This window comes from Podarcis liolepis, assembly GCF_965112155.1.
Source record: "Podarcis liolepis genome assembly, chromosome: 5".
Classification (NCBI taxonomy): Eukaryota; Metazoa; Chordata; class Lepidosauria; order Squamata; family Lacertidae; genus Podarcis; species Podarcis liolepis.
Window position 1 is genome coordinate 8,748,254 of NC_139556.1, and position 7,222 is coordinate 8,755,475.

The 7,222-nt window shown below is 45.3% G+C and overlaps 1 long non-coding RNA gene across 1 annotated transcript; it reads left to right on the forward strand.

Annotated features, from left to right (window-relative positions):
• Nucleotides 1-1,014: 1,014 nt before the first annotated feature.
• Nucleotides 1,015-7,222, forward strand: LOC310707036. The gene is made up of 3 exons (XR_014526283.1): nucleotides 1,015-1,105; nucleotides 4,253-4,329; nucleotides 6,551-7,222. It is a non-coding gene; the product is annotated as an uncharacterized lncRNA (long non-coding RNA).

A 7,222-nucleotide genomic window follows, 5' to 3' on the forward strand; every position in this document is an offset into this window, starting at 1 on the left:
TATTTTTTTGAAAAAATCCCTAAGCCCCGGGGTCACGATTTCAGCAAAAATCTGACTTTTGGCAATTCACTCAAAAATGGTGCCAAAAGCTTGAAAATGCTCCCCTGACAGGTTTGGCACTCGAAACAGAAGGCTTTTTATCACAGGACAAGAAATCAGCCCTCAAAAACTTAACCGGCAGAAAATATTTTTTTGAAAAAATCCCTAAGCCCCGGGGTCACAATTTCAGCAAAAATCTGACTTTTGGCAATTCACTCAAAAATGGTGCCAAAAGTTTGAAAATGCTCACCTGAAAGCTTTGGCGATGGAAACAGAAGGCTTTTTATCACAGGACAAGAAATCAGCCCTCAAAAACTTAACCGGCAGAAAATATTTTTTTGAAAAAATCCCTAAGCCCCGGGGTCACAATTTCAGCAAAAATCTGACTTTTGGCAATTCACTCAAAAATGGTGCCAACCGCTTGCAAATGCTCACCTGAAAGCTTTGGCACTCGAAACAGAAGGCTTTTTATCACAGGACAAGAAATCAGCCCTCAAAAACTTAACCGGCAGAAAATATTTTTTTGAAAAAATCCGTAACCCCGGGGTCACAATTTCAGGAAAAATCTGACTTTTGGCAATTCACTCAAAAATGGTGCCAAAAGCTTGAAAATGCTCCCCTGAAAGGTTTGGCACTCAAAACAGAAGGATTTTGATCACAGGACAAGAAATCAGCCCTCAACAACTTAACCGGCAGAAAATATTTTTTTGAAAAAATCCCTAAGTACCGGGGTCAAAATTTCAGCAAAAATCTGGCTTTTGGCAATTCACTCAAAAATGGTGCCAAAAGCTTGAAAATGCTCCCCTGACAGGTTTGGCACTCGAAACAGAAGGCTTTTTATCACAGGACAAGAAATCAGCCCTCAAAAACTTAACCGGCAGAAAATATTTTTTTGAAAAAATCCCTAAGCCCCGGGGTCACAATTTCAGCAAAAATCTGACTTTTGGCAATTCACTCAAAAATGGTGCCAACCTGTCAGAATATTCCTGTCCTCTTGCTTGGGAACAAAACAGATAATGAAAAAGAACGGGAAATCCCCAGGGGATTAGGAGAGCATTTAGCCAAGGTACAGTATGAAGAACATACAGTTCTGAAAACAACCAGTAATGTACACTTAACAAAAAAAAACACCTCCATGTTCCTCTTGGGAGCAACTTCTGTGATAACAAGGTCAATGAATATTACCCATCTGTGGCATGAGGTCAAATATTTGATTTTGTATATCTCATTAAGCTGAGGCCTTTGAAGCTATCTCATTACGATTGAAGAAGGGCTTGCTTTCACAATGTGATGATCAAGTTTCAAGAAAAAATCCCTCTGAATTGTCTGTTTCAATTAGAGCTGGTTTACTTATCCTCTTCGTGAGGGAGCACCTTTCTTTGAGTACATCGATTTCGTGATCTTGGGTACAAGAACAGCTTTCCTTTTGACCAGAAGGCACTATAGATGGATGGGAATCTATGGGCAGCTGCAAATTTGACCTGTGGCCCTAGGGAAGAGGAGAAAAATACTGTATTTTCTGCTCTATAAGATGCACCAGACCACAAGCTTTTGGAGGAGGAAAACAAGAAAAAAATATATTCTGAATCTCAGAAGCCAGAACAGCAAGAGGGATCTCTGCGCAGCGAAAGCAGCAATCCCTCTTGCTGTTCTGGCTTCTGGGATAGCTGCACAGCCTGCATTCGCTCCATAAGACGCACACACATTTCCCCTTACTTTTTAGGAGGGGAAAAGTGAGTCTTATAGAGCAAAAAATATGGTATTTCTCCTCATCCCTGGCACCAGCAATTGCATCCTCCACCTTGGTTTAAAGCTGAAAGTCACAGCTCTCTCATAGTATATAAAGCTGGATACTACCAAAATTAAGCCGTGCACTACTTTTAAGGATGTCACATAGAGGAGGGAGAAAGGTTGTTTTCTGCTGCTCCAGAGAAGCGGACACAGAGCAATGGATCCAAACTACAAGAAAGAAGATTCCACCTAAACATTAGGAAGAACTTCCTGACAGTAAGAGCTGTTTGACAGTGGAATTTGCTGCCAAGGAGTGTGGTGGAGTCTCCTTCTTTGGAGGTCTTTAAGCAGAGGCTTGACAACCATATGTCAGGAGTGCTCTGATGGTGTTTCCTGCTTGGCAGGGGGTTGGACTCGGTGGCCCTTGTGGTCTCTTCCAACTCTATGATTCTATGATTCTATGAAGAATGAGCCCAACTGAAGCAGAACCAACTTGACTTCTGCAAGAGGAAAAACCCTGTAGATCTTACAGACGTATCAGAATTCTTTGAGATTGTCAACAAGCAGATATAGAGGTACCGTATTTTTCGCCCCATAAGACGCACCGGTCCATAAGACGCACCTAGATTTTAGGGGGGGAAATAAAGGGGAAAAAATTTATTTCCCCCCCAGGTGCGCTGCGCTACACCAGGAGCTTGGAGCGTGCGGAGCTCAGCGCGCCCCAAGCTTCTGCGTGCCGGCAAGGTCTCCGCTAGCGTGGGAGAGCCGGGCGCCTCTCCCAGGGCTAGCGGACCCCTGCGCTAATCCAGAAGCTTGGGGCAAGCTGAGGTCAGCGCGCCCCAAGCTTCTGCGTGCCGGCAAGCAGTCCGCTGCCGCCCCAAGCCTCCCGCACCCGGCAGGAGGTCCCGCCGGGTGCGCGAGGCTTGGGGCGGCAGCGGACTGCTTGCGCGCACCTAGAAGCTTGGGGCGTGCTGAGCTCAGCGCGCGCCAAGCTTCTGCATGCCGGCAAGCAGTCCGCTGCCGCCCCAAGCCTCGCGCACCCGGTGGGACCTCCTGCCAGGTGTGCGAGGCTTGCAGACACTCGCCCGAAGCAGGGGGAGCCCTCCAGAGGGCTCCCCGTGCTTCGGGCGACAGGCTGCCGCCCCAAGCCTCGCGCACTCGGTGGGACCTCCTGCCGGGCGCGCGAGACTTGCAGGCATTCGCCCCATAAGACGCACCCCGATTTCCCCTTCATTTTTGGAGGGGAAAAAGTGCGTCTTATGGGGCGAAAAATACGGTAATCTGGTTGACATTGTGTACTTGGACTTCCAAAGAGCTTTAGACAACGTATCTCACCAAACACTCCAGAGTAAGCTTAGCAGTCAAAAATAAAAAATAACACTCAGGACAAGGTGATTCTGGTTTGAAGCCTATATAGTGGTATCTTGGTTCTCAAAACTAATCCGTTCTGGAAGTCTGTTCCAAAACCAAAGCGTTCCAAAACCAAGGCATGCTTTCCCATAGAAAGTAATACAAAACGGATTAATCTGTTCCAGACTTTTAAAAACAACTGTGAAAACAGCAATTTAACATCGATTTTACTATCTGAAGAGACGATTGATCCATAAAATGAGAGCAACAATTGATACTGTACTATAAGATAAATAAGACAGTGTTGTAGATGATAAAAATTAAAATTGCATTTTTTTCCTTATCTGCACTAATGATAGTTATTGTTTGGATGGGGGGCTTTTTTCCATTTCTGCAGTCACACGATCAGTCAGTAGCTGAATTGGGTTTCACACAGTCACAAAAACAAATTAACTGAAAAAGCCACAAAAACAGAAAATAAATAGCTAAAACAAAAGCACCAAACTTAATCTGTTCTGGAAGTCCGTTTGACTTCCGAAATGTTTGAAAACCAAGGCGCAGCTTCTGATTGGTGCTGACGCCCTGGAAACAATAGCCGACAGCCGCATCGGACGTTCAGCTTCCAAAAAACGTTCGAAAACCGGAACACTTCTGGGTTTTTGGCGTTTGGGAACCAAGGCGTTTGAGAACCAAGGTACCGCTGTACCAATTATGTATTATTGATCAATGTGTCAGAAGGAGCTCTCCCCGTTCCTAAACCCAAAAGAAATGTTGGGGCATTTAGATAGCCTTCAAAAGGGCCATATGCAAATCTCTTCCAGCAAATCGAGGCCTTAAATTATGTAACTATCGGTGTATATCATCTCATTATGAAAAGTGATTGTCTCAACGCAATACATGACTACAGTGGCAAAATTATATTTTTTAAAATCTAACCGCCATGATGCCGCAATAAAGGAAGTCACAGTGGCTGTTACATAAATGCAAATATATTTTAGGGGACGGGGGATGCTTTTACAGTGGAATGAGATTCTTGAGATATATGTATAAATTTAGATTTAGTCCCTAAGGGTGCATTTAGATGCTTGTTGCTAAATGATGTGAGCAATGCTTTTTTTCTTTTCTATTACAGGAATACAATTTAATCTTCTATGAATGCAGTGCTCTGTCAGGTGACGGCATAAACAAGTCTGTCCTGCACTTGGCCAGGTAAGGAAAAGTGTTAAGGATGCTTTGCAAACTAGGGTCCATCAGGTTTTATAAATGGGTTCCAGTGAACGAGTGTGCTCATGACCAGTGGTCCTGGTGTTGGTGTTGCTTCTCATACCAGGAACTCAGTGAAGAAAACTATTATGCCACCATCAGTAGGAGAATTGTATACCAAGTACATGAATAAGATTTGAAATGGGAAAAGGAGCATTCACCATGAGTTGGGAAAGCGAACATTGGTGTAGCTTCTATTTGGAATTGTATATCAGAATCATTCTTTGGTGATCTATGGCAAATGGTTATGTGTGTTGGTGTAGCTCTTCAGTGCACTCATGAGCAATATTTCATTATCTTAACTATGTTTCATTGTCACTTTGAAAAGGGTTCTTGGCATGTAAGTAGCCTAGCTTAGTTTAAAAGGATAATTTGTCGAAGGTAGATCCAGAGGTGTAATGGGGCGCGAGTTGTAAGGCCGGTTGCCCCAGGGTGCAAAATAGTTGAGGCAAAAAATTTCGACCACCTGGTGCTGCCATTGTTGTAAACAAAAATCTGTCTTTTCCCTTATGGGGTATCCAAGAGCCCATATAGAGTCCTTACATAGGTTCCCTATTGGTAGGAGAAAATAACAGAGGCCAACCAGAGAATATTGAGAAGCAAAGCAGCTAGTAAGCCTGATCTTTATTGATCTGTTGCAACAGGGTGCTCCCCTCACCCGTAGGAAAGGAGGAGGAACCCAGAACAATGGCGCACAAGGCCTTATATGGACTGTTGAAATTGTCACCCTGTAGATCAAGACCACTCCCAGAAACATCATACATACATCACAGAAGGGGTGTAACCAGTGGCGTAGCATGGGTTGTCAGCACCCGGGGCAAGGCAAGTAATTTGCGCCCCCTAACCCGTGGATTTGCGCCCCTAACCCTAACCCCCAGATGTTGCACCCGGTGCAGCCGGCCCCCCCTGCACCCCCCACGCTACGCCACTGGGTGTAACCTAAGACCACCCCTCAGATACATCATACCTACATCACAGAAAAGGTGGTCTGAAACAGAAATTTGAGTGTTGTTTTTCTCCTGTCTTTGTTTATCTCCTGTCTGGCAGGTTATTTGATTGGATTGCCTGGGGAGCCTGGCCAGTCTTTTGTAATGATAAATACATAGTTCCTGGGCCATGTCACAGGTTCACACCCTATTCAAACACAGACATACCCTTAAGACAGGATTTGTGAAGGAAAAGACAATGGGGAGGCTTTTCCATTTTCCTTTGACCTTGCAGAGAAAACATTTGCTCAGTTTGGGACAGTTTGGGAATCAAAATGGTTCCAGGTCGGTCTTCCTGTGCTGATCTATGTACGTGCTTGGTTGGTACACTTATGGACATTTAACATATATCTAAGACCTCAAAATGGGACGCAGGTGGCGCTGTGGGTTAAACCACAGAGCCTAGGACTTGCCGATCAGAAGGTCGGCGGTTCGAATCCCCGCGACGGGGTGAGCTCCCGTTGCTCAGTCCCTGCTCCTGCCAACCTAGCAGTTTGAAAGCATGTCAAAGTGCAAGTAGATAAATAGGTACCGCTCCGGCGGGAAGGTAAACGGCGTTTCCATGTGCTGCTCTGGTTCGCCAGAAGCGGCTTAGTCATGCTGGCCACATGACCCAGAAGCTGTACGCCGGCTCCCTCGGCCAATAGAGCGAGATGAGCGCCGCAACCCCAGAGTCGGCCATGACTGGACCTAATGGTCAGGGGTCCCTTTACCTTTAAGACCTCAAAATTCCTATCACACTCTATACAGCTGCACACTTCCACTTCAAACAGCTTCTCCATGCAAACCAGGAAATGACCTCTCCAGACAACTGGGCAACTCTTCTTTTCCTATCTCTGTGGCTGTGATCTGCTGGGTAACGTGGATGCCATTGGGCATGCATACTATGTCCAGTTCCCACCCACCCACCCTCTGTGCAACCCCGGGTGCTGGCAATCCATTCTACGCCACTGGTTAGATCTATCAATGGCTATTAACCCAGTTGGTTAACAGAACATAATATTCACATTCATAGGTCAAGAGGTTCAGTTTCTGGAGACAAAGAGGTTCAGTTTCTGGTGGGGCACCCCACACTCAAGCTTTGCTCAGTGGGCTTTCTAGATGCATAGAACTAAGTCTTGTTGTAAGCAGATGGACCTTGAGCCAATTCTACAAATTAGTGTTTATGTTTCTTTCTGTAGGGTTTTAAAAGAACAAGAAGAAAAGGTGAAGGAAAAGACTATTCAGCTACATCAAGCCTCCAAGAAGAAGACTTGTTGTACCAAGCAGTAGAGGGCGTTTATGGCTTATACACACTTAACTTTTCCTCTGCTCTTTCTAACCACTGTTCTGCGCTTAAAAGGACTGTGGCCAAGCACTGGGATTGGGGTTTTTTTTAGCCTGGGAGCTTTTCGTGTGAAAACCTTCTCTTTAGTGCTCATTCTGAGCAAATATCAGTTCAGGATTTTCTGCAGATTGATGCTTCCTCCGTTTGAGTGCTAAAGAGCAGCTTTTCGCAAGGAAAGCTCTGGGACAAAAAACAACAAAACCCGCTCAGACACAGACCTTTTAAGGAAACAGTGGATGAAGGGTAATAATTGTGGGGTGTGAAATACAGAGCAGTCAAATACAACATTCCTAGAGTGGACATAAAAAGGGGATGTCTGGACCAGCCAGTCGGAACTTCCTGTTTCCTTCTGGGCTGGGACAAACTTCCTCTACATTTGACTAGAGGTGGGCGTGACCTTACCTGTACAGGTAACAAAACAGCAGAGGGCAAGACAGCCATCTCTCTCTCTGACTCCATTCCTTGAAGAAGCATCATCTCCTTAGCCTAAGATGCTCTCTTGGCAGCCAAGAGAGGACAAAGGAAC